At 38.4% G+C, this 27,339-nt stretch overlaps 1 long non-coding RNA gene across 1 annotated transcript; it reads right to left on the reverse strand.

Annotated features, from left to right (window-relative positions):
• LOC115286634 lies at positions 1-27,294 on the reverse strand. The gene is made up of 2 exons (XR_003906180.1): positions 27,012-27,294; positions 1-216 (listed from the first exon to the last, which is right to left on the reverse strand). It is a non-coding gene; the product is annotated as an uncharacterized LOC115286634 (long non-coding RNA).
• Positions 27,295-27,339: the final 45 nt, after the last annotated feature.

The raw sequence follows: 27,339 nt of genomic DNA on the forward strand, positions 1-27,339 counted from the left end.
TTAGCATCTATTAGATCTTTATTGGATTCTAAGGCTCTTAAATAAGGTCGTTCCACTTGTTCTGTTGGCCCTGTGTGATTTCTAGTGGTTGTTTAGCTCAAAGTGCCTCAGTAGTCATTCTTCTCCAGTAGTTGTACTTTGCCCAGATTTGTAGACTCCTGCCCTCAGCATGTGCAACTTATGCTTTGGCCAAAGTTTCAATATAGATTTCTGGAGCTGAGAAAGAAAGAAATCCATGTTACCACTTCTATTCACCATTCTACTGGAGAGCCCAACCAATTGACTAAGACAAGAAAAATAAATGATATACATATTGGAAAGGAAGATATAAAACAGTCTTTATTCACAGGTGACATGGAAAATCCTAAGAAATTATCAATCTGTTATAACACATATATAAATTTAACAAGACCAGTACACAAAAATTAATTTTAATTCTAGATGCTGTGAATGAAATTTGGAAAATAAAATTAAGAAAACAACATTTACAATAGCTTCTAATAATATTATACTTAGAGGGAAATTTAGTGATATATAAGCAAGACCTATACATGCAAAACCATAAACACTGTTGAAATTAAATGTTCAGATATACCATGTTCATAGATAAAAGATTCAATATTGTTATGATATCAATCCTCTTAAAATTGACAAGCCCTTTATAAAATCTATAGAAAAATGCAAAGACCAAGAAGAGTTAAAATAAACTTGGAAAAGAATATACTTGAAGGACACAGATTTCTGATTTCAAGACTTAATATATAAATCTATAGTAATCAAAAGAGTGTGATATTAGCATAAAGATAGGCAAATAGGTTAATGAAACAAAGTAAAGAGTTCAGAAATAAATCCATATTTTTCACTCAATTGATTTTTTTTTTTCAGAAGAGAGGGAGAGGGCATGGGAGAGGGGCAAAGGGGGAGAGAGAGAGATAGCAAGAGAGAGAGAATCTCAAGAAGTCTCCACACTCACTGGAGTGCCCTCACTGGGTTCAATCTCATGACTCTGAAATCATGATCTGAGTCAAAATCAAGTGTCAGATGCTCAACTGAACTAGTCACCCAGGCTCCCCGATTTTTTTCTTAACTCAGAATCCAAAGCAATTCGATGGGAGAAAGTCTCTTCAATAAACAGTGTTGGACTAACTAGCTACCTATATGAAAGTAAATGAGCCTCAACCTACACTTCACACCAATTGTTGATAAATATGTGGAATGATCAAACCTCTAAAAACTGGTGGTGGGAATATTATATGGTAAAACCACATTGAAACCATTCTGGCAGTCATTCATAAAGTTAAACATATACTTATCTATATTCTAGGAATCCCACTTTTTGGTACTTAACCAACAGAAATGAAAACCTATATTTTAAAAAGCGAGTGTTTAAAGCAACTTTACTCATAATAGCTTAAAAAATTGAAAGTGCCCCAAATGTCCATTAACAGATGAATGAACAACATGTGATACATCCATATAGTGTAATACTACACACAACATGGCTAAGCCTCAGAAACATTATGCAAAGTTATGGAAGCCAGATGCAAAGGAATTGATAGTATTTAATTTAATTTAATTTTATGTAATGGTATTTGAGTTTTATTAAACTATTCTAAAACAGTTAAAACAAATCTATGGCTCTCAAGGGTGGGGTAACAGGTGATTAACAGGGATTAACTGTAAAGGGGCAGAAAAGATACTCTGACCTGATTAAAATGTTCTGTATCTTGGAAGAAATATGGGCTTCAAGGGTCTATGCATTTGAACAAACTCTTCAGCCCCTAAATTCTGTACATGTTACTTAATATAAATTATACTTCATTTTAAGAAAGATTTATAATGAAAAAAACTCATACTATAATTTTGTTCTTTGATCCCATCTCTTCATAAATGCCTACACTTTTTTCCCCACTTCTGATGAGTACTTGAGAACAAAATTAAACTGCATTTACTCACAAAACTAGTGACTACCCTTATTTAACTATAAGGATATATTGAGTACCAGTGCCAGGCATTGTTATGTGTCCTGGAAATACAACAATGAATTTTTTCCCAAGGACCAGCCTAGAGTCATCTCCAAAGAAGGCAATCTGACAGGGGCTGAAAAACAGGGGCAGAGGAGAGAGAGGTGCTTGCCAGCCAGAGGAACTCTTAAGGGAGCTCATTAAGGGATCGCTTGGTAGGGAAGATTAGAGTTTTGATTATGAGGTAAAATTAGACAACATACTTACTGAAATAAATTTCATGAATAAAAAATCACATTTGACAGTGACCCCAAAAGTCATGGGAACTGCTCTAGATTTCACCCAAGAGGTGGGGAGCAGCAAACCCCAAAAAGACAATTTTGTCTAGTAGTAATGGTAAAAAATAGTCTCTCCGTGTGCTGCTATTAGCATGGATGGAGGCAGTTGACATGCTTGTTTATTTTGCACTCTATCGAGATCCACTCATTAAACATAGTAATTATTTTCTGTTCATTCCTTACAGTAGCAATATTCAAGAAAACTCTCTGTAATCATGAAAATATTCTAGAGCTGAGCTCTCCAATTTGGTAGCCACTCGCCACACACACGTGGTTATTGAACACTTGAAAAATGGGGCTCAAGCGACTGAGGAACTGGATTTTTAATTTTGTTTAGTTTTATTTAAATTAGATAGCCACATATGGCTAAAGGCTACCATATGAGACAAGTTATCCTCAAAATTACACATGTACTGATTGGTGTAGCTACAGCCCCCAGTAGACCCTAAAGCCATTGAAGTTCTCCCTAAGATGTTGCTTTGACTGTAGAAAGTGAATTAGTACTTTTTTTTCTTTTTCCATGTAAATATACTTGACTTCACTGGATAGTTCCCATTTTTAAGCTCTGGATCTCAGTTTCAGGGAAGTTCGTGGATTTCATTTTCCCCATTCCCTGTGAAGGCACTGACCTCATTGCTGAGGAGTCAAACATCCTTATAACACTCATTTGTTCCTTCAGCAATTTTTGTCTGTGCCTAAAATACTGGGTAAGCCATTGGTGATCAAAATGGGTGATGTAAGGCTTAATAGATGGAGGCAGAGGTGAGAGGAAAGAGAGAGACCAAGTTATGGAGCCAAGAAAGCCTTTATTGGAGTCTGCAATTCCTGGGGGAGGTTCTGTGACTCTGGAGTGGGGAGTCAGGGAAGTTGCGCCTGGTATGGGAGAACAAAGTGTTTTATGGGTGCAAGAGTTCCGGGTTTGACCTCAGGTGGGCAGATAGCCAAGTAAGGGCATCTTTGGACTGTGGCAGGATTCAACTGGCTGTTCACTTCGGTGGGGTGGGAGATGCTGGAATTCCATGGTGAGGCATTCCTGTTAGAGACAGTCCAGATTGGAGAGTGGGGGTCGTTGGTCCCTGGCAGTGCCTGGAACTATTATCTGACCCGCAATACAATGGCCGCTGGTGCTTTTCAAATGGCTCAGGTCATTCCAGGTTTGCCGGTGGGGGTTGTCAGTGCTCGCAGCTCTCCACAGCAAAGTGGCTGCTCAGTCGCCCTCCCATGGCAACTCTTACAGGTATAGCTCCCGCCTTCGTGGAATTTACTTCCTGCCTCTGAGGACATTTGCCCTGAGAGCCCCAGGCAAAACCAGATCAACTAATTCTATTCTGAACCTCAAGGAGACAATAGCATTTTTCTCCTGCTACATCTTTATTCCTGCCCCTTTCTTTTTCTTGGTAGCCATATACTAGAGCTAGTCTTCATGGATTCTATATTTCTTCACAGTGGTATAATCTTTTTATAATGTTTATTTATTTATTTACTTTGAGAGAGAGAGAGAGAGAGAGAGAGGGAACCCAAGCAGGTTCCACACTGTCAGCACAGAGCCAATTCAATGCTCCATCTCTTAAAACCATGAGATCATGACCTGAGTCAAAATCCAGAGTCAAATGTTTACCCAACTGGGCCACCCAGGTGCCCTCACAGTGGTATAACCTAAAGCAACATTTCTGCAGGTTTTCTTGTTGAGCATTCAATTCATAAAACCATTGGGGGTATAGCTTAGGGGTAGAGCATTTGGCCGCAATTCATAAAACCATTAACTTTATATCAATTTGAAATTTACTCATCAGCACATTCAGTAATCAGAAATCCTAGTGTTAAAAATTATCTGTAGGGGCGCCTGGGTGGCTCAGTCGATTAAGCATCCAACTTCAGCTCAGGTCATTACCTCGTGGTTGGTGGGATCGGGCCCCACGTCAGGCTCTGTGCTGACAGCTAGCTCAGAGCCTGGAGCCTGTCTTCAGATTCTGTGTCTCCCTCTCTCTCTGACCCTCCCCTGCTCATGCTCTCTCTCTCTCTGTCTCTCAAAAATAAATAAAACAACATTTTAAAAATTCTAAAGAAATTGTTATGATGATTATTTTAGGGATATTCTTCGCAAATTTTGTCAGCCCATGTGTTTACCTCTCAATCCGTAAAGACACCCTGACTTGTAGGTCAGTTGATTCCTCCGGAATATAGTGTAACCCAGTAGATAGAAACAGGGGTCCCAGGATTAGAATGTTTGGTTTCAAAACCCAACTCTCCTTCTTACTGACTGTGACCATAAATACATTAATGAAAGATGTGCTTCATTTCCCCATCTATAAAACATAGAATCACTTTCATAAAGCTAATGTGAAGATTAAGATGCATGTAAGAAGACAAAAAGAGTGCAGAGTCCATACACTCCATCAGCACGAAGTATCATTTTATTACATGTTTCTTTTCTTCCATTTTAGTTTATTAAATTAGGGGGAAAAAAAAACCTCACAACTTGTTAGGAATTAGAGCATTTGTTGACTCTCTCAGATAGTTCCGGATATTCATATTCAACCCTGAACCCAGGAACACTGAGATCTCTCACTGAATTCAGTGCTGTCAGTGGCCAAAGTCAGCCAGCTTTGTTTGAAATAGGCAAGAAAAAGGGCTTCAATCTCTGAAGTTAAGGCAAATAACGTCCTTATTTTTGTTTCCATTTGGCTGTGGAAAACTTTCTTATTTTGTTATTTTGTTTTATTTTGCTTAGTCTTGTTTTTCTCAGTTCTTAACAAATCATCTATTTCTTTCTCCAATGAGAGAAGGAAATCCCCAAATGTGGAACAACTGTGATCTCTGTGAGTGGCTATAGGATCAGCTTGTCTTCTTTCAAAAATAATAATGTCAAGGCACCTGGGTGGCTCAGTCGGTTAAGTGACCAACTCTTGATTTCAGCTCAGGTCATGATCCTAGGATCAGGGGATCAAGCCCCACATTGGGCTCCACACTGAGCGTGGAGACTGCTTAAGATTCTTTTTCTCCCTCTTTCTCTATCCCTCCCCTGCTTGTGCTCTCTCTCTCTAAAATAAAATAAAATAAAATAAAATAAAATAAAATAAAATAAAATAAAATAATTTTTAAAATCCTAATATCTTGGGGCTCCTGGATGGCTCAGTAGGTTAAGCATCAGCTCAGGTTATGATCTTGTGGTTCACGAATTCAAACTCCACATCAGGCTCTGTGCTGATTGTTCAGAGCCTGGAGCCTGTTCAGATTCTGTGTCTTCCTCTCTCTCTCTTCTCTCTCTCTGCCCCTCCCTTATTGATGCTCTTTCTCTCTAAAAAAATAAAATAAACATCAAAAAAAATTTTCAATCCTAATTTCTCATCCTCAATAATGCAAATGGTGTTAATACTGTCTTCACACTAACAGGTTCTGGCCATATAAATGTTGAGTATCTTGCTGAAATCTATCACCAGAGCAAGTATTTGGCAATTATAAAATTGGCATAGTGGAATTTCCAGTGTCAATAAGAAAGCTTTAACATCATTCCTCATTTCAGAACTTTGAAGTTGAGAACTTAAACTTGGAAGCCAAGGAACATCCCTGTATGTAAGTTCTTCTCAGCTCCCCTCACAGAGTGCTGACAAGACACGTGCTGGTCATTGTGGTAGAATCACACCTCCTTCCACATTTCACTACCTCCTTTACTGCTTCCGTCAAGATCATGGAACTTTCTGCTGATCATGAGCCACTCCAGGGAAATATAATAATCATTAAGATATGGAGAAACAACATTCTTTGGGAAGTTTCAGTGAAGTTATTGTAGTTAATCTATTTGGTCATTTTGTGATTTCCATGAACAATGAAAGCATTAGTGTTCTGCCTAAACGGTTCAGGATTTAAAAATGGAGATTCTAAAGAAACAAAGACTCAGAACAGACTCTTTGATGAGCCACTCCACCTGTGAGACTTTTCTGCATTCATACAGCAAGTCACATTTTGTATAATTATGAAATTTTTCTCTTTCCCATGAGACTGGGAGCCCAGAAAGAACAGAAACTATTTTTTTGATGTTGTGTAGCCAGTGAGTGGCAGAGTACCTTCTACACAGGTCTCAATTCACATTTCTTGAACATATAGATGAACAAGTGAGTCAGTCCAGATTGGAATAAAAGATAAAAACTTATTATGAAAACTAAACTAACCATCTTTCATGTGTTATAATTGTTAATGAGGTGTCAAAAGAATGGTGTGCAATGATATTTTATTATTATCTTTCTATTTTATTGTTTGCCTTTTCCAAAACTCTAACATATGCATCTTACTGTAATGAAGTTGTACATTGCTTCAGAAACCAAAGGTGAGACACATTTGTCAACAGCATAAACATAGGCAGAAAAATATGGGAACTCTACCTTAAGCTAATAGTTCATAAAGAGAGATTCTTTCTTGTATCAGGATTCCAGCTAACAAATGTAGAAGGAAGGATAGAATTAGAAATCACCATTTTACAGATAGAAGAGTATTGATTCATAGGGGCACATGTACTCCAATGTTGATGCCAGCATTATCAACAACAGCCAAACTATGGAGAGTCCAGATGTCCATCAGTTGATGAATGTATAAAGAAGACATATATACAATGGAACACTACTTGGCAATGAAAAAGAATGAAATCTTGATATATGCAACAACGAGGATGGAACTGGAGGGTATTGTGCTAAGTGAACTGAGTCAGTCAGAGAAAGACAAATACCATATGTTTTCATTCATATATGAAAGTTGAGAAACTTAACAGAAGATCATAGGGGAAGGAAGGGGAAGAATAGTTTCAAACACAGAGAGAGGCAAACCATAAGAGACTCTTAAGTACATAGAACAAACTGAGAGTTAATGGGGATGGGGGAGCAGGGAGGCTGGGAAAATGGGTGATGGGTGTTGAGAAGGGCACTGTTGGGATGAGCACTGGATGTTGTAAGTGTTGAATCACGGGAATCTACTCCGGAAGCCAAGAGTACATTGTATACAATGTATGTTATCTAACTTGACAATAAACTATATAAATAAATAAATAGACATATAGATAAATAGATAGCAAACAAATAAATAAATATTAAAAAGAAAATTAAAGAACACTTTATCTGAATGGAAAAAATAAATCAACATTTTGCAAGCCTTAATGAAATAGCAGATGTAAGCAACAATCATCAGTGGATACTAAAATCATCAGATGAAAAGCAGAAGAGGAACATTATACCAATGTTTCAGGCTGACAATACCAGAACCCAACGATTTAATATCACAAAAAGAAAACCAGCCAGGCATGTCGTGGCTACTGGTGTGAGACATACGATAGTCACAATACATCTGTCAGGCCTTCTTGCCAAAAATCAAATCTGAATCTTCTCAAGCCTCTAGATCAAATTTCCAGTTTACAGGAACTACAGGAAACAGAAGAACACATTTGTGACACCACAGAATGCAATAAACAAATCCAAACTATAGGAATTCCTACAGAATAAACAGATCAATTTCCTCCACTAATATATGACAAGAGGGAGAAAAACCTAGGGTATTGATCGAATGCACATGTAAACACTTTTGGGTTCTGATCTGAACAAAGTCTAAAACAACAAATTTTAAACAATTATCAGGCAATCAAGAAAGTTTGAGTACTGGCTAAATACTTGATCATATTGAGGAATTATTTGTTAGTTAATTTAAGTATAAAATGGTATTGGTGGGAATCTTTTACAGATATCTATTGATGTATTCATGGAGAAAAGATATGATACATGGGATTTATTTCAAATTAATCTAGCTGGAGAAGGTAAGGAATGCATAGCTACAACATGTTTGGTCATGTTTGATACTTATTGAGGTTGGGTGATACATATATGTGGACATATTATAATGTTCTTGCTGCTTTCACATATGTTTTAATGTTTCCATAATAAACAGTGTAAAATAAGGGAAAAACAAGCAGAAATAAAATTTTAAAACAATGCAGGAGAGGCGCCTGGGTGGCTCAGTCGGTTGGGCGTCCGACTTTCGCTCAGGTCATGATCTTATGGTTTGTGGGTTCGAGCCCCGCATCAGGCTCAGTGCTGACAGCTAGCTCAGAGCCTGAGCCTGTTTTGAATTCAGTGTTTCCCCCCTCTCTGACCTTCCCCTGCTCACGCTTTCTCTTTCTCTCAAAAAGTAAATAAAACATTAAAGAAAAAGAAAACAATGCAGGATTGTGGTTGAGACTGCATATCAGCTGAGTAACCACAGTAAATACTACAAAAATAAAATCTTCTTACTCCTCAGTTTCTTCATCCATTCAGTGGGCATAATAATGGTACTTACTTAACAAAAGTTGCCAAATTCAATGAATTAATGCATGTAAAACACTTAGAACTGTAATAGATACACAGTTTATGCTGATAGATGTTAACTATTTAAAAAGAAATCATTCGGGGCACCTAAGTGGTTCAGTCAGTTAAGCATCAGACTCTTGGTTTGGCTCAGGTCATGATCTCATGGTTTATGGGTTGGAACCCTGCATCAGGCTCTGCCCTGCTTGAGATTCTTTTTCTCTCTCTTCCCCTCTTACATTCTCTCTCTCTCTCTTTCTCTCTCTCTCTCAAAATAAACAATTAACTTTAAAAGAAATAAAAACTAAAGTGCCTATCGCCATTTAGCTCTCTGGTTTCCTTTATGGCCAATGAATGGTCACTCCAAGGACGCAATAATGACAGGGGCATGGATGATTTTTGAGGTCTGTTTGGAGGCAGCTGAAAATATCATTCATTTGCCTTGAAATAAAGGAAACATTTGTTCTATTTGAGAGTGTCCTAACTGTTCACGGGGAACATCCAAAGTAAGCATATTCTTTCCCAAAAACAGTTTTCAAGAAGGGTGTATATTTCTTGCATTGCCAAGAACAAAGCTTTAATCTGTGAGGCACTTGAGAGCTAAAGTGTATTTCAAAGACATTTTAAACTTATCTGTTAACAGGTCATTTCTCCTCGGGAAATTTCAGTGGCTTAAATTGAAGAAACGTTCACAAGGAAATTAAAAATTGAAGTCATTATTCAAAATACTGTCTTCAAAGTCTGCTGTTAATCAAAATGGCCCTTTACAAAGGTCAATCAACCCTTTTCATGTATCTTCACCGTAAATTGTTGATGGGAAAGAAAACTATGAACCAGTTACTTGTCTCAGAGACCATTTGCACACAGGGAAACACTTCATAAACTAACCAGCAATTTCAACAAAGTAGTTTCATGTCTTAAAAACATTCCTCGGTAGCAAATACACTTGCAAAAGAACCACTGTTCTAGTAATGATGGAACTTACCTGTGGTTCCTAGGCATCATGGCTTTCCATGTGCCTTTTCACATATTTGTAACTATTCTTTGCTAAAATTTAATAAGCAGGAATTTTTTAAAGGTTACTTGCAACCTGAAACCATGTTAACAAGCTTTTCATATTCTATTGCATTAAATATATTTGCATTATGATGCATTATATGTATATGCATTAAAATATATTTGTCTTCTTGAGAACATCTTTCACTCATGTCTGATTTTGTAACATCATACATTGGTAATCTGAAACATATTGGTTTACTCAATCATATTTATTAATATCACCACCAATTTCATCAGAAAAACCTTTATGTATTAGGAAGCTGTCAAACTCAGGGTGGTGGACAAAATTTTCCAAGATTCTCATTTTCTGTCTAAACCTTTAATTTTATCATTGGCAATAGATACTTACTTTCCCTGAAGTGACAAACTCACTTCGCTTCTTTTTGAGAAAATGTCTGCCAACTACCTGAGTCTGAATAATCATAGTGTTAAAAAAGAAACAACACAACAAAAATGGACTCACTTGTGCTAAGTTGATGTCACCAAACTGAAACTTAATGCCTTACTTAATTGCTGTTTTAGTCTCCTCCCAGGAATATAATTTTAACTAGTCAGTCTGGGATTCCCTGCAGCAACAGTTGACTAATCCATTTAATAGACCTTTTTGTCTCCCCCCCAAAACATGTCCTGGCCCAAAATAATCCTTTTTTTTTTTTTAAATTTATGACCTTCTTGTCCCACCCCTCCTCTGCCTTTAAATTTTTTTCCTTTTCTGTAACTCTTTGGAGCTCCTTTCTGTTTACTAGATGGGATGTTGCCTGATTCATGAATCCTTTCATAAAGCCAATTTGATCTTTAAATTTACACAGTTGAATTTTGTTTAACAATAGTGTGTCATTCCTTCCTTCAAGTAAAAAAAGGTTTCATAAATAAAGGTGCAGAGTTCAGATTGCAACTCAAATAATCACATGTATGCTTTTCCTTAAACATAATAAGCCATCATATTTCACTGATTAGAGAGAAGTGCTTTGTGTGTGCTTCCCATTCTGTTCCACAGACTATTAAAAAGACATGTAACCAGATTTGTCTGTTTTGTCTTTTACTGTGAGTGTATGGTGGTGAAAAATACCTTGTGGGATCACTGTATTGATTATGTTAAAGAACTAGCAGTTCTACCCACTGACGCTTTTGCACCATAAATGCATTATTATGAAGATCATTTTGACCTCATGGATCCATGATACGGTCTCAGAGGCCTACAAGTCATCTGTTGGTGAAGCTGAAAACTGCTGCTCTATAGTATATAAATTCTGATAGACTATAATCTGAAGTAAAAAAAAAAAGGAATAAAGACTACATGAGAGGCAAGGAGGAAAAGGCTCTTATAAAGAGCTTAATTCCTACTTGAGTTCTATCAAAAGTGACTTTTGATAGAAGAGAGTATCTTCAGGGCAGGTTAAAAATCAGTCCTAAAGTCCAGCAGTAAATGAAGAAAGGAAATGGATACAAATCTAAGACAAATGAGAACGTAAATTAAATACACTAAAAGCATTTTGCATCTGAAATGTGAAAAATACATTTGGAAACTTTCTATTATTATTTTTTTTTCTACCATGGGAATAACCTTGATTTGACAATTCCCAGTCAATTTAGGAATGACTTTAAGTTTTTGTAGGGTATTCAAGAATGATCATTCCTTTCTTATAGAACTGCATGTTAGCATTTCAAAAAAGTATAGAATCTGTGCTTTCAATTTCCTGGTATTGGATAGCAACTCTATTATTAACCTCATAATTGGGGGAAGTTTCCACCAAAGTAATGTAACAGATAAAGCCAATTTAGGGCAAATATAACTAGTTTGATACAATAGGTGGGTGGGCCAACTGGAAAGCACATTTTTGCACATTGATGTATCAAATATTCATCACTAAAACTTGGTTTTCAAAAGAATTGTCAAACGAACCTTTGTCTGGCTGGTAATCACTTCCTATTTCTTTAAACCCTTACTGGTTGTCTTTTCTAAGCATAAAACTAAAGCCTTTTCCTTGTAGAACATGTAGAAAGTGTTTTACTTTTTTTTTTCTGGGAGTAAAAGGGAAAAAAAGGGTGAGGGAAGACAATATAAAAATCACCCTTAATCCTGTTACAATTTTGTAATTTATGGGATTTTTTTAGAGAAAAATACACATTCATTATAAAAACATTGTGAAGACTTAAAATTTACTAATAAAAGTTGACATAAAGAAGTAGGAATCATTAAAAATAATGGAAATCACCAGAAAGTTGAGAATGGAGCATGAGCGTTAAGGAAACTTCCTGGTATCCAGCTCCCACTCAAAGCAGAAAGTAAGAAAAACTCATCACCGGAAGACCGTGAAACTGTACTGCACTGAAGGTGATAGCAGCAGCAATGTGCCTAAACCCAGACCATCTTCTAACGAGCGTGGCGCAAGTTCCCGGCCTGAGAGTGTGATAGGAGGAGATATAAGTACTATTTATCTCTTCTTTACTGTCCTATGCTCAATGTCCACCATGAAATCAAAATCATGGGATACACCTAAAACAAAAATTAAAACAAAAAACCATTATTAAGCAATAAAAAATCAACAGATTTTGAGCTGACTCATATGCTGGAATAATTGCAGAGGACCATTAAAATAACTAATATTAATTTGTTAATGGACTTAGTGGAAAAAGACAGCATATCTGAGGACAGAAAGAAAATATGGCTCAAATGGAAGTACCAGAAATAAGATAAACAATATCAATAATAAAATTATTAGCAGCAAAAAATAAAATGAGAAAGAATTTGAAAAAAATAAAATAAAAATAAAAATAATGGAAATGGCTGTTATATTTCCCTCTCTCTTTCCCTCCCTCTCATTAAACCAGTTAAGCAGTTAAGTAGTCTGAACTCAGTAGAAATAAAGCTTGAAAGTGTTTTATTTTATTTTTTCCTCATTATTGCCTTTAATGAAGCTGGGATGCAGCTTATTTCCTATCTCATGCTGATGTATAGAAGACAACACAAAGCTTTACCATTTTAATCTCACAGCTGGTATGGACTTCAGAGCCTCCTGCTCCCCGCTCCCCAGGTCCAGCCCCTGGGCCTGGATTCTACTGGAGACAGTCATGCCTCCTTCACAATTTTCCACTCCTTCCCAACTACAGTCATTGCTAACGTTCATTCACTGTGTTTTTCTCCTTCTTGTTTGCTCTTTCTCCATATGAAAAAGTTAACATTAAGTATTATTTTATGTCTTCAAAATTTTTTGATGGGGCACCTGGGTGGCTCAGTCAGTTAACCGACTTTGACTCAGGTCATCATCTCGCAGTTCACGAGTTCGAGTCCTGTGTTGGGCTCTGTTCTAACAGCTTGGAGCCTGGAGCCTGCTTCAGATTCTGTATCCACCACCTCCCTCTCTGCCCCTCCCCTGCTTGCTCTTTCTTTCAAAAATAAATAAACGTTAAAAATTTTTTTTAATTTTTTGAGTATAATTTTAATGCTTGCATATTAAACTGTCATATGGTTATCCTATACCTTTCCATTATTGTTGTATTCAATTTGTTTTTATAAATATAACTTCTATGCATCAGATTTTTTTTCAAACATGCACACTTCATGTCTGTTGAAACCCCATAGCACCCTTCTGTAAATCACTCCTTCCCTATAAAATTCCAACGTGCCTCAAAGGTTTGCGTTGTCGAGTGTTGTGTAAAAAGGAATTTGGCTGGTGTTTGTCCCTGGTTCCTGGGAGGCAGCCTCCAAACACTTGGAATTTCCTTACTGACAGGAGTGCCTTGTTATTCATAATGGACCCCTGAGTTTATGCTATCAAGGTGACTCATGGTGGGTCTCTAGATGGTTTCTGGCCATGCCGGGAAGACCAACTATGTCACCGGACAGTTTCAGGAAGGGAAGACAGACTGGAGATCTAGTTCAATCACATGGTCAATGATTCAATTAATCATGCCTATGAAATGAAACCCCAGTAAAATTCTGGACACAGAAACTCAACTGAGCTTCCTTGTTGGTGATACACATCAATGTAGGGAGATGTTTCTATAGTGTTCAATGCAGCAGAGATATCAAGAGTGATGTACAGTGCAATGGTCACCAATTAGACCCCAAGACCTGGCCTCTACTGCCCACTTGTTTGTACTCACTAACTTTTGTCTCACATTTTCCCCTAAGCTCTCCTTTCCAGCTTTCCCCTTAACTCAGACACATAAAACCTGAAACCAACACCTAGTCGAAGGCAACTGCCCTGACAAGACCTCTCACAGGCATAAACCACCCACACTGGTTGAGTTAACCTCACACCTGTCTAGATGGACCATGGAGTGACCTCCGGCAAGACCCACAATTACCTGTACCTCATTATAATACTGAAATCTCTGCCCAAGGTGGAGCCTCAGCCTCATTTCCATAACACACAATGAATGTCTCAGCATGTTTCCTTAAGGCACATGCATGACCTTATGCCCACCGCTACATGGGATGACAAGGCTTCCCTATTTAAATATTCATCCTAACCCCTAAACAGAAGGAACCCATTCACCCTCTCTTGAAGAGTTACAACGTTGGAAGCCATTCCCTGTGATCTCCTTATTGGCTGCAAATACAAGTTTACGTTGTGAGACAACTCAGTCTGTTACGGTTTCTGACTCACCAAGGAGTGAATTCAAGTTGGTTCTGTTACACAACATGTCTGTTCCATTAGATATACTAATTATGAAGATCCTGGCCAAGCTTAGCAAGAATAGGTTGAGAAGCATTTGAGAATCAAAGTATGGATAGTATGAGTATCAGTCATTTTTCCTAGAATCTCAGCTGAAGGGAAGAAGGTAGAATGCTAGAGAGACAGAGAGTTAATGAAGGGGCTTTGAATGGAGAGCCACGCAAGCTTATATGCTGACTGGAAGGAAACAATTGAGAAAGAATACAAAAGGCAGAGGATGCTTGATGAATCAAATTTCTAAAGAGGACATTGGGACAGAGTGCAGGTAGTTGCATTGGTTAAGCAAAGGAGGCAGGAGAACACTCCTATGAGACAGTTGAATGGCTTTCTCTGTAAGTTATCATCAGATTGAGTTTATTCACTGCCATTAAATAGATTACTTACCCCAGGCCAGGGGAGTATAACTCAATGCCTGGCCACAAGGACTGCTCCAGGGAGTTATTGTAAAAGAGGACCTCAGCTGACTCTATTTTGACCTCATCCTTTCTAATTTCTTCTTACCAGCTTGCCTCTTGGCTCAGGCAGAAGACCCTGAGGGCAAAGCACCTCCATGGGAAATAAAACTACCCCCTTCCCTGAGCCAGAAAGATCCCACCAGTGATTGACTACAAGAGCAGTGACTGTTTTGACTTTCATTGCTGATCTGCAGGCACCCACCCTACATTTTTCTTGTATAAACCTGGAAGAATTTTCAGCACATTGGAGTCTTTGAGCCTGTAGTCAGCTATCTTCCTGGTGTTGGCCTCACTGAAATAAATTCTTTTTTCACCACCTCTTGTTTCTCTGCCTTTGGATTTTGTCTGCTGTGAGCAGCCAAACCTCGTCTGTTTGGGACCCCAGAAGCCAAGTGCTCCTGCACCACTGTGCTCCCACTACAATTTTAGTTGTTACCGATGGCCCACTCAGATGAGGTGATGTGTGCATCCTCCTAGGCCTGGAGGCTGTCAACATGTTCAGGATGGGTTCCGGTTGTCTGTCCCCACCAAACTAATTCCAAGTTGCTTAGGACCACCAGGATATTCTGGTTTCCTTTGTTGTGTTCTACTGACCAGGGGGAGCATTAAAGCAAATTATCCAGCTGACACCTATTTCCCCTGTGAAGCTGCATTCTACTAATTTTCCTGGAGAATGTCTTCGTTGTGTGTGTGTGCTATCTGGGATAGGCAGGACTAAGAACTCATTCTCTCGGTGCATGGAATCCTGTTTTAAAGGCCCACTGGAAATAGTCTTGGAAAACACAGTGATGAGTTAAGTGTAAATGAATCGGAAATCTAAGGATTGGATTTCCCTGGAAACATAAATGGGCTGAAAAATGAAGAGAGGGAAAAGTTTCCACCCAAAGTTCTTAAGAAAGCATTGGAATGTGTTGCCAAAAAATGACAACCTGTTTTTCCAACACTCAAATGCCATCTGAATTCTCTGTCTGCCTTTCCTTCTCAGGCACCTGACAAAAAGTGTTTGATAGTCAGCTGCTTTCCTCTACCCTGAAGGGTGACTCTTTTAATTTAATTAACTAGGTCCAGTCCTTCTTCCCATTACACAAACTACAGGGGCACCTCGAGTGAATCAGGGGGAGGCAGGGAATACTCTGGAAGTACTGAACTTCTGATGAGCCTTTGCTCACCGGCTTCTCAAAGGACCAGTGCAAGATGGTGTTACTGGCCAAAGTGAACAGGAAGAAGCTTCCATCCATGATAAAGCCTGCTTTTCTTGAGGTAAAGGGGCGCAAGATGTGCCCTTTGCCTGCCGGTTTACTGGTCCCATTCATCCCATTGAGAATAAGATCCTTCCTTTCCCATATGCCATAATCATGGGTAAAAGAACAGTTGTTTTCTGAGCCTGAGGAACTATGTGTATCAGTTAGCTTTTGTGACATAACAAACTACACAAAATGTAGTAGCTTAAAAGAGCAAATATTTGTTATTTTTCAATATCAATGCTTTCTCAATCTTATGGTTGCCTGTGAGGTTCTCCAGGTCTGGGATGGCTTAGGGGAGGCTGAATGATCTGGGATGGCTTCATTTACATCTCTGGGTTGTGGGGAATTTCTATTGTCTAGTCTTCCATGTTCATATGTTCCAAATTATGTATATTAGGCCTACAGTGAGTTTTTTTATATGGGGAACAAATTTTGACTCACATGTTTTTTCTTCAATGTTTATGTAATTAGATTCATGATGCACATAGTTTTGTATTCTGACTTTATTTATTAAAAAATTACCTTGTTAGAGTTTCCTCCATCTTTAAAAAATCTCCAAAACAAAATATTCATAGCTGCACAGGATTCTTTGGTTTTAGATATGCTTCATAATTGAGTTAGCCATTTTTCTTTTGTTGATACTTAAATTATTCCTATGTTTCACTGTATAAATAACACTGTGATGATAGCCTTTGTAAACAAGATTTTGAGCGTGTCTCTATCTCTCTTAGATCTTCTGAGGTAGGATTGCTTTGGTGTCAAAAAGTAGGAGCTCTTCCAAGAGTCTGGATTTCTGCCTCCTAATTTTGTGATAGGAGGTCCAAACATGTCCCCACAGCATTGAATGACAGCATCACATGCTGCTGGGAACACATGTTTTGATAAGCAAAAAAAAAGTAGGAAGAGCTATGTAGTAATTTTCATCATTTTGATTATTGGTTAGTTTGAACACTTAGAATATATTTACTGACCCTTTCTTTTTCAGTAAATTGTACCTTCATGACCTTTGAATTTTTTAAAGTTTATTTATTTTTGAGATGGGGGTGGGGGGGTGGAGAGAGAAAGCATGCAGGGGAGGGGCAGAGAGAGAGGGAGAGAGAGAATCCCAAGCAGGTTCTGTACTGTCAGGCTCAATTCCACAAACTGTGAGATTATGACCTGAGCTGAAAGCAAGAGTTGGACTCATAAATGACTGAGCCACCTAGGTGCCCCTCCATTGTTTTTAGACTCAGATCTTTTTCTATTCAGAGGTCAGAAATTTGCTCATATTTCCTGCTGTGATTTTTTTTTTAAAGCATTGATCTCTTTAATTCAACTTAAATTTCTCTTGCTGTCCTCTGAATATTTTTGGCTGTACTCTCTGTTGTCTAATCAATACCTTCTCCAGAGTCTTGTAATGCATCCTATATCATTAAACAAATTTATCATATCCAGATTGTCTTCTCAGCATCTCTACTTAAACATCTGCATAATTAATGTATAAAACAAGCCTTCTTTTCTTCTACACCATCCCAAGATTCCCTGTTTTACATAATGGCACATACATTCTTCTATTTGCTCATGACTTCTCTCTTCCTCTCACACAACCACATCTAATCCATTCAGCTAATACAGAAGTCCTACCCTGAAAACAGTCAGAATCTAACCACTGTTCCTACCCATACTGCTTCCACTCTGGTCCAGCCCCATCACTTCTTGCTTTAGTTATTACAACCATCTCTTAACTGGTCTGTGTAGTTTTGTATTAGGCTAACTTCAGACTGTTCTCAAAACAGCATCAGAATAGAATGTTAAATGCATCCTCCCTCAGCCCAAAGCTCCTAAGGGCTTCCCTTCTCATGCATAGAATGGTGAGGTCCCTATACTAACCTACGGCATCCCCCTCTTACCTCTCCTAATGCTTGACCCAACCCGTCTCTCACTTATGTCCAACTATAATGGTCTCCTCCATGGTCTCTGAGAAGTGCAAGCACGTTCTGGTCTTAGAGCATTTACACTTGCTCCTTCCTGTACTGAAAGTGCCCCCTTGGCCAGGTAGATGCATGGCTCTCCCTGTAGGTCTTTGCTTAAATATCACTTTCGCACTGAAAGCATTTGCTATCCCACTATTTAAAATGGCAAATGACATGCACTCCTCTTATGCCCCAAATTTCTGCCCCTGCTTTTACCTTGTTTTACTTCGTAACACTTAGAACTACATAGCATACGACTATTTGTTTTCATTTGCTCGTTTATTGTCCATTTCCCCACACTAGAAGGAGACCATGAGAGCAATAATGTTTCTTTGTTTCATTGATAAACCTTCAATCTCTATGTTTTTATACTGATAATCCCTTTAAAGTGTTCTTTGAGGGTTTCATTCTTCAATGCCCAAGGGAGAAAAAAAACTCCAGGTGTTTAAGTAGATCATAGTTTTGAGAGTCATTTTTTGTTTGTTTTCATTGCATGTAGATGAGTTTCTATGTTTTCTATCTACTTTTGAAATTTGGTAGTATAAAAGGCCAGCAAAAATTATTATGCAATGTTCTATGCCCTACATTTTATAAAGAGTCTTTTAAAAATAAACATTTGGTATTAGAGTCTCAAGAATACTACAGATTTTTCATATTTAAAGACTTCCATGGAAGAATTTTAAGTCCTTTTGCAACACTTCTCAAATTCTGCTATGTAATAGGATATAATAAATTGTGTTTTATAATTGTTTATGGACTTTCCTCTTTTTTTTGCATTCCTCATCACAAGAATTTCATTCTAAATTCAATAATCTGTTCTAAGAATTACCATGTCTAAATGAAAATACTGTATAACTAGTCTGCCCACCCCCCTCCAAAATTTCCTCATCTGTAGAAGGAGAACTTACAAAATTAAGGCCTATTATTTGGGGAATTTTCTTCAGTGCAAAGGTGGGAAGTTCTTGTTTTGTTTTATTTTACCAAAACTTGGCATGATTATTTGCTGTAGTCTTAAAGAAGTTTTCATATTAATTAAAAGCCAAGTTTAAAATTACTAAATAAGGGGCACCTGGGGGGCTCAGTCAGTTAAGTGTCCAACTTTGGCTTAGGTCATGATCTTGTAAGGAGGCAGATTTGAGAGATAGAAGGGCACACATTGCCCAAGGCAAGAGGGACCACCCTTGTAATACCCTTAACATTCCTAAGGGCAGGTCTATTGCTTAAGACTAGTTACACCCCATGTGAGGGTCCTGGGTCCTGGGTCTACTCTGTGATTGGTTAACACTCTAAATGTTGTAATTGGATAAACCTGTCAATAATAATTGGATTCCTGTAACTCCCCCTTTCTAAACTCATAAAAGCCCTGCCCCACCTTTGTTCCGGGCTCTCAGCATGGATCCACCACGCCTGTAAAGTCTGTGAGCCCGAGTTTAGGCCCTGGCGAGCCTAAACCCGTAATAAAGCTCTTTGCTTTTGCATGCGTGACTCGGTCTCCCTGGCGGTCTCTGGGTTTTGGGGACAATAAAGAAATCTTGGGTACAACAATCTCATGGTTTGTGAGTTCAAGCCCCATGTTGGGCTCTGTGCTGACAGCTCAGAGCCTGGAGGCTGCTTCAGATTCTGTGTCTTTCTCCCTCTCTGCCCCTTCTCTGCTAGTGCTCTTCTTCCCTCTCTCCCTCCCTCTCTCTCCCTCTCAAAATAAACAATCATTTAATTTTTTAATTTAAAAAATAAAATTACTAAATGAAATAAGACACACAGTAGAACTAAGCTCTAACGTACATGTCATGGCTGGTGCCAACGTGCTGCTTTTCAGTTGGTGTTTCCATTAGGTATGGTTTTCCACTAGCCATTAGTTTTCGCCTCACATAGTAACCATTCCTATAATTAAATGCTAGGTAATAAAATAATCAGAATAGTTCCTGCTCATCCTAACCATACCCTTTCTATTTTGAAACATGACCAAAAAAGGAAAATAAAGAGCAGAGGTGGCGGCGGGTGGAACATGGGAGGGGACAAAACAAGGAAATTTCTTTGAGACACTTAGTTTATAAACATTGGAAAGGTGTACTTTTGAAAATTTTCATTAATAAGAAACCAATCCCCCCAAAACTGCCTTCCTGCTCCTTCAAAAAAAAATGTTTTTAATGGCAAGAGACAGAGCTCAAGTGAGGCAAGGGCAAGGAGAGAAAGAGAAACAGAATCTGAAGCAGGCTCTAGACTCTGAGCTGTCAGCACAGAGTGAGATGCAGGGCTTGAACCCACAAACCGTGGTATCATGACCTGAGCCAAAGTTGGGCACTTAACCAACTGAGCCACCCAGTCACCCTCTCACTACTCCTTCAAAGATCCACCAGGGGGTGTTTCTCCAGCTCCTCCATTTTAGTCTTGAGACTCACCAGGAAAAGTGTCAAAATATATTTTACCAAAAATCTATGAATAATTTTCTAATAAATCTGTTACAATAGATACATAATAGAAAATTACAACCATGAAAACTGTTACTCTGGAAAAATAAGCCATAAGTCTAAGTCTGATTGGCCGTTTTAAACTTCTTCCAGTAATAATGCTTGGAACCTACTCATTTATCTAGTCAAACAGATCATCAATAATGACACCAAAGATGTAAACAGGATTTATGAAAGAATAATTTTAAACTAAGGAACTTTTCTCCACTTTTTATCCACAAATTGGGAAAACACTTTCATTGTTTGCTTGGTGACTTTACTGATTAGCAAATGCTTTCCTAAAATTAAATCTCACTTAGTTATGTATTTCTATCAGTGAGGATTTTGTTTGCATGTGACAAAAACTTAAAACAGAAGGTTAGAAATTTACTTTTTTATGAATGCAGTCCAGCAGTGGACACCAAGTCAGTTCCATGACCTTCGAGGCCCTCAGCACAGGGCTTCTACCTCATTGTTCAGTCTGCAATTACTAGGCACACAATAGACAACAGGAAAATGAAAACAAGGAAAGTCTCTCAATTTACTGATGCCTCCAAGAATTTGCACGTGGACCATGATAAGGGTGGTGGGGAAATGTAGTCCTTATTTCAAGCAGCCATGAACTCAGCTAAAATGTGGTGATTCTGTTATTGTAGAAGAAGAAAATACCACACCATTTGATACGTTAAGGGAAAGAAAAGTATACACATGAAATTGTTAAAGAAAATAAGGTAGACAAAAAACAGAATGGCCAGCCGGAAATGCTTGTATCTTGGGAAGTGCAATCAGATATATCTAGTAGGAACCTCTGAATATCTCCAAAGCGCTGCTCAAAGAAAGAAACTTTACTGCCCTCCTCATCTCTCCTTGTTGCCCACCTTCTCCAACCCATGTTAGGGGTTGGGGGAGGAATTCAATGAGAAAGAAAAGAAACATACCTTAGCCCGGAGGTGGCCAAACCAACACCAGCCCCAGCCTGGGGAGGAGAAAGCTGTGATTTTGATTGAAATAATTTCTTACATGAAACTGAATATTTTTAAAAGGTTATTTATTTATTTTGAGAGGGGGGAGGAGCAGAGAGAGAGAGAGTGGGAGTAAGAAAATCCCAACCAGGCTTTCCCGATAGAGGGCTTAAACATCCAAACTGTGAGATCATGACCTGAGCCAAAATCAAGAGTCAGACATTTAACTGACTAAGCCACCCAGAAGCTCCAAAATTGGACAGTTTTAATTACTAAGTTGTGACAGTAAAAGCGATTATACAAGAGATCAGAAATGTCACAGATGCACCTGGGGATTTCATCCAGGATCAGAGAAAAGGCTTGTCTTCTAAATAAAGTTTAAAGGAACAATGATAAATAAAAGCGAAGACCATTTGTGATTATATCCCGTGAGCATTGCTTGTATAAAACGGGCTACAAGACCTCCCTCACAGGATTTTTTGTGAAGATTATGTTAAAAAAAAAAAGTAAGAAAGTCACAGAGAACAAGGCTTAAAGAGGCACTAAATAAATGTTCATTTCCTTCCCTTCATTCCTATTATTCTTTCCACAACTATGCATTGAATTCATACTACTTGCCAATTACAGTTTTCAGAATAAAGACATAGGAGGGGGAAAACATCAGAGGGAACAGTGGAAGTAGATTTGAAAAAGAAAAATCTTTATCTCATGTCTCTGGTCTAAAGGGAATTCAATCACTTCTTGTCTAAAGAGAACTTGAGGTATCTGCTTCACTCCCACCTGGGGGCAGCTGTCAGAATTTTAGACACAATTCCCAGGAGCGACTCCAGCATTTGAAGCTTGGAATTTTAAACTCATTTTATTAACAGTCTTCCTACCACATATCTGTTGAGTTGTGAGCTTATGTAGTTATTTTTCTGTTAAAAGGTAATGCCAACCCAAATGGGTTCACACTCAGATATGAAAGAACGAGTCTGAAACCATTGGAGTATTGGGCTAGAGAGAGGCCTCTTTCCATTTTCTCACCTAAGGTATAAATTTCAGTTTTCTCCATTAACATGGTGAATTTCACTTGCCTTTTCTGCTTTCCCAGTTACAATGGCCAGTGCCTACAAGTTTTTTTAGTGACACCTAGTGGTTACATGTTGTAATGAGAACACCCAGGCTTTGATTCTTTCCAGTGCTGAAATCACCCACCAAAGAGGAGCTAAGCTTGGGATTTGTTTTCACCTTTAACCTCCTTGTCAAATAGGTGAAAAAAATGTTTTTATATCATAGAAATTCAGATTCTCCCACTTCCAACTTGTAAAATAGAGTATTTGTGCTCCCACATCATAGATAGAAGAGAGGTACTATGTTCTTTCAAGTGGTTGTAATTGTAAAGCAGCTTCCTTTGCTACGTTAGCAAACTATGAAAGTGTTATAAATTAACACTATGAGGAAAAGTAGAGAAGCAATGCCTGAAGTTTCCATTCCCTTCCCTGGTTGGAGCAGAGACATGCTATGAAGATTTTTAGAGCGGAAGAAATCCAATGATTCACATTTTTCTGTCTGGTTTGAACTTGTAATTATTTAGAAGCAAAATGAAAACCAGAATTTGGCATTCCAGATTTGAAAGCCATTTCAAAATCATTTTATAACAGATCCAATTGTGGTTCAACAGAAATTTATCTTACTCTGGTCTTTTGTTTTCTCTCAACCCATAGATTACAAAAAATTGGACCCGGTTAAATGAATTCCCAGAGAACAGAGGAATCCAATCCATTATGACTTTCTTCTTTCTTTCTACCTTTTACGTAGAAAAAAAAGCCCAAAAATAATATAGCATATACTCATGTGTCCCCGTTTTCTTTAAAAAAATATTATGGGAAAAGTTGGTCTTATTTTTTCCTTCATTCCAGTCCCATTCCCCATCACTATCATGCATATGGTATTTATTCTCCCAGCCAATGTTTTGTAGAAGCAATTTGCTCTCTATATATGCACCCACCAAAAATATTATTCAGTGTGGGTTATAATTATATAAATATTATTGTACTGTAGGTATCATTCTATGCTTTGTTTTTTTATAGCTATCTGTGTATGGGTATATAATAATCTTAGTCCTTTATTTGAACTGAATTCTATTGTCTAAAGAGATCACATTTGTCCAGTCTCTTTACCATAAGACATTTCTTTCCAGCAGTTTTTTTTTCCCTGTTGGAAACAATACTGTCCAAGTACTTTTGTAATGGTGGAGTAAGGACTTCTAAAACTCTGTTCCTGCACAAAGGTGTTGATAACACTGACAAAATCATCAAAAATCAACTTCTTTTCAGAATTTGGTGAACCAGTCAAAGGTTTCCAATCATCTAAGGAATGTTTACTTAAAAAAAAAAAAAAGGATGAAAACCCTCAACATTAAAACCACGGTAGCTGTGAAACTCAGCAGCCTGGACACTGCTAGAAAGGGCAGTATAGCTTCTCCCTAATGCTTCCAAATAACCACCACTGTTTGACTTGTTTGTTGTCCCCCTGAAAACTACCATTCACAGGGTTTGTCTTTACCTGACTCCGGCTCCTTCAGTACAAGCATCCCTGTATTTATAGTAGTAAATACATATATTAAGGAAGCCCAAAAGAGACACCTACGTGGCTCAGCCAGTTGAATGTTTGACTCTTGATTTCGACTCAAATCATGATCCCAGGATCGTGAGATTGAGCCCTGCATCAGCCTCCACCCTGAGCATGGAACCTTGCCAGACTCCAGCTCCAGCAGGTCCAGGGGTCCCTGAAAGGATGGACGGTGTCGGCATGAGAGAGTGATGAGAGAGCCACAAATTTCTTTCTTGATCACCAGGCAGGTGTCTCTGCTTTGTCTGCTTTGGTGTTTTTTTATTGGTCAGGCAATAACATGACATCAGAAAACAAATTGTTTACAGTTTCTAATTTTTAGTGATAAGGTGCTTTAATCATCAAAAGTATACAGAAACAAGTTTTACAGAAATATTTGTGTAGAACCATCCCAATTTATTCTTGGTATCAGTCCCCAAGATTAAGAAAGTAACAAACCTGTCTTATTTTGTATGGGTTGGTTTTTGGCCAATAATTATGACTTTGTTTTTAATTAGCAAGTTATAACCAATTAGAACTTACAGTAGGTTAAATAAATTTTATAACCAAGAGAATAACAAGATATTTTTAGTAAACAACAGGATAATATACATATTGTTTAAGTGAGTAATGCTAAAATTAAAACATAGCTCAAATTGTGTCTAGCTAGGCTAGGAGTTATTTTATCTAGCTCATTAACCATAAGAGAAAGAATGCTTGTTAACAAGTTGCTAGAGAAAGCCTTTTCTTTGATGTAAGCATACTGGGGGCCCTATGTGTCTTGGCCTTGCACCTTGGTTTCTAGTTTTTTATCTAGTCTCATAACTGAAGTCAGTACAAGGGAGGGTATTTGTGGCTCCAGTTAGCAAAGGCATATGCAGGAACTTATGTCCGGTCCTTGTCTGTTTCTTATCTCTAAGTTAGTCTCTTCTTCTCTGGGACAGAGTTAATTGTAACTCTTGTGTTCTTAGCCCCCCTTATGTCTTGGGTCTGCAAGGCCCATTAGAAGAACCTTTTGGCAAACATCTGCAGCGCTTTGATCTAAAATCTCTTATGCAGGGTCAGGAATATGTTTTTTCTTATGGGGTAGCTGTGTGGGGAATATCGACCTGATTTGGAACCCTGTAAGGCCTAATTAATGACAACAGGCTTATTTTCAACATGAGCAGTAGTAGCAGAAGGAGATACCAGTTCCGCCTCTCATGGCAGGAGCCGTGCAACGTCTGCCATTTCCTCACTGTGACTGTGTCATCCAGCAAGGCTGATGCAGCTCCAGCATCTCCCCCTTTTCTATTTTTTTTAGATTAAGGTGGTGTAGTTCAACGGAAACTCCATGGATCCCGTTGCTTAGTACTCAGTAGAAGACTGAAAAAAGACAAAGGACAATTTACATGGCTCCAAGAATCAAACTGACATTCATAAAAAAAGAGGGGAGACTATGATTACTGACAAATTTATTTAGTCCCTCTATAAAGGACATTGCTACCTGGGAAGGAGAAACAAAGGTAGTAGATTGATTGAGGTCCAGAATTTGTTGATGAAGAGATTGTAAGTCTAGACTAAAATTAGAATGATTCCATATACCAAGTAAATGGTTTTGTACATATTCCCAGGCATTAAAGGATTGATTGTGTTTTAGAGGGGTTACCACATCTCCAACTATATTCCTTACGGCACCGGAGAGCCAGTAGTACTTTTAAAGAATTTAGTTCATTCCCAATATATAGAACAGCCTCTTCGAGAGCATTTACCTTTGTGTCTAGCTTTTCGTCAGTGATTTCCTGAATAGCCAAGGCATCAAAAACATTTTTAGTTAGTTGATTTACATGTTGAGCTGTATGAGCCTCTTGGACTAAAGCAACAGTAGAAGCAGTCACAGACCCTATAATGGCAATCAATGCAGTGATGCCCAAAATTAATCTGGCAACAAAACGCTTGTGTCAAGATAGGAAATTATTAATTTCTTGCATTACTTGTAATCCATAATCATCATACCAAGCAAGGGTTAATATAACAAGAATTAGAACATAAGGAGGCTGTTTGACAATGGTCATAAATTTGACCTTGGTATTTGGTGAAATACAATTAGTTAATATACAATTAGAGCAGGTAATAGAATAACTGTTACCCAAATTCTGAACAATTTTGAAAACTCCCTGTGTAGTATTTGTTACAATAATGGCATAAGGTGTCTGTACACAAGCTTGGGTCACATCAACAGTGGGACTTGAGGGTCGGTTTAGAATTATAGAATGAGTGGAGGCAGTTAGCTGCCAGAGATTGGTTTGTATATACGTGATACCATTAATTTGAATTGTCAGTATCAGGGGCACCCAACCATTGACATGCCATCAATTAACAGCCAGGGGTTTGGGGATATATTGATCATTCCAATTAAAAAGAACATTGGCTATGGTTAAGTATTCCTGATAATCTAAATGAAGACTAGGATTAGACCAATGGTATATTTTTTCAGTAGATTGAGTCAAGGTGTAAGTGATAGGTATAAAATAAAAACATGACCACCATCGAGGGAATCCTGTGGTTGAGTCAATAAGGCCCCAAACCTTCTAGTAGGCTTATTTTCTGGGCGAGAAGTATAACACAATGGAAATTTGTTGGGGGAGGGGGTTGCTTATCATTCACCATTGGATCTTGGACTCCTGGGGCCAGCAAGTATAGAGACCAAAGATCCCATATACCATTGAACCCTGTTGGGGAGTAAGTGAACAATCCTTTAAAGGAGGTGGGCAAGCATCTGTGTAATGCATGTTCATACAGGGAAAAACAAATGGGAAGTGAACTTGATTTACTGACATAAGTGAAGTATGATTGGTTTGGGGGTAAATAAAAGTGTTAGAGCTGCCTCCCAGCAAATCTGTATTATTTGTAAATATGAGTATGGGCTCATTTTCCCAAGTGACCGGTTGTAACATAGGCGGGTTGGGAACATAAGCCCAACATTGTTGATCTAGGGTGGAAGCAGAGGGTACCTGACAAGCCAAAACAGCGAGGACGGCCACAAATGTTGTCGGAGTCTACGGAGTTCCTTGGTTTTGGAGTTGTTCAGCCTCCGGGTCAGGCTCAGGAGCTGCCCCCAGCTAGGGGGAGGAGCGCTTCTAGTTGAATGGGTGAGTCTCCGCCCGCCCTCGTTGTGGGCGATCTGCTTGAAGAGAAGGAGTATTCAGGGGCCGGATCAGTAACTCCACCTGGTTGAGCCCCAGCGGGGTGGGTGTTGATGGCCCACACGGACTGCTGCCCTTGGACCGTTGTCTACTGACTGGTGGGGGACGGAGGAGGACGCGTGGCAGCAGCGTCTGT

The sequence above is a fragment of the Suricata suricatta genome, chromosome 3 (assembly GCF_006229205.1).
Source record: "Suricata suricatta isolate VVHF042 chromosome 3, meerkat_22Aug2017_6uvM2_HiC, whole genome shotgun sequence".
In the NCBI taxonomy this organism is placed as follows: Eukaryota; Metazoa; Chordata; class Mammalia; order Carnivora; family Herpestidae; genus Suricata; species Suricata suricatta.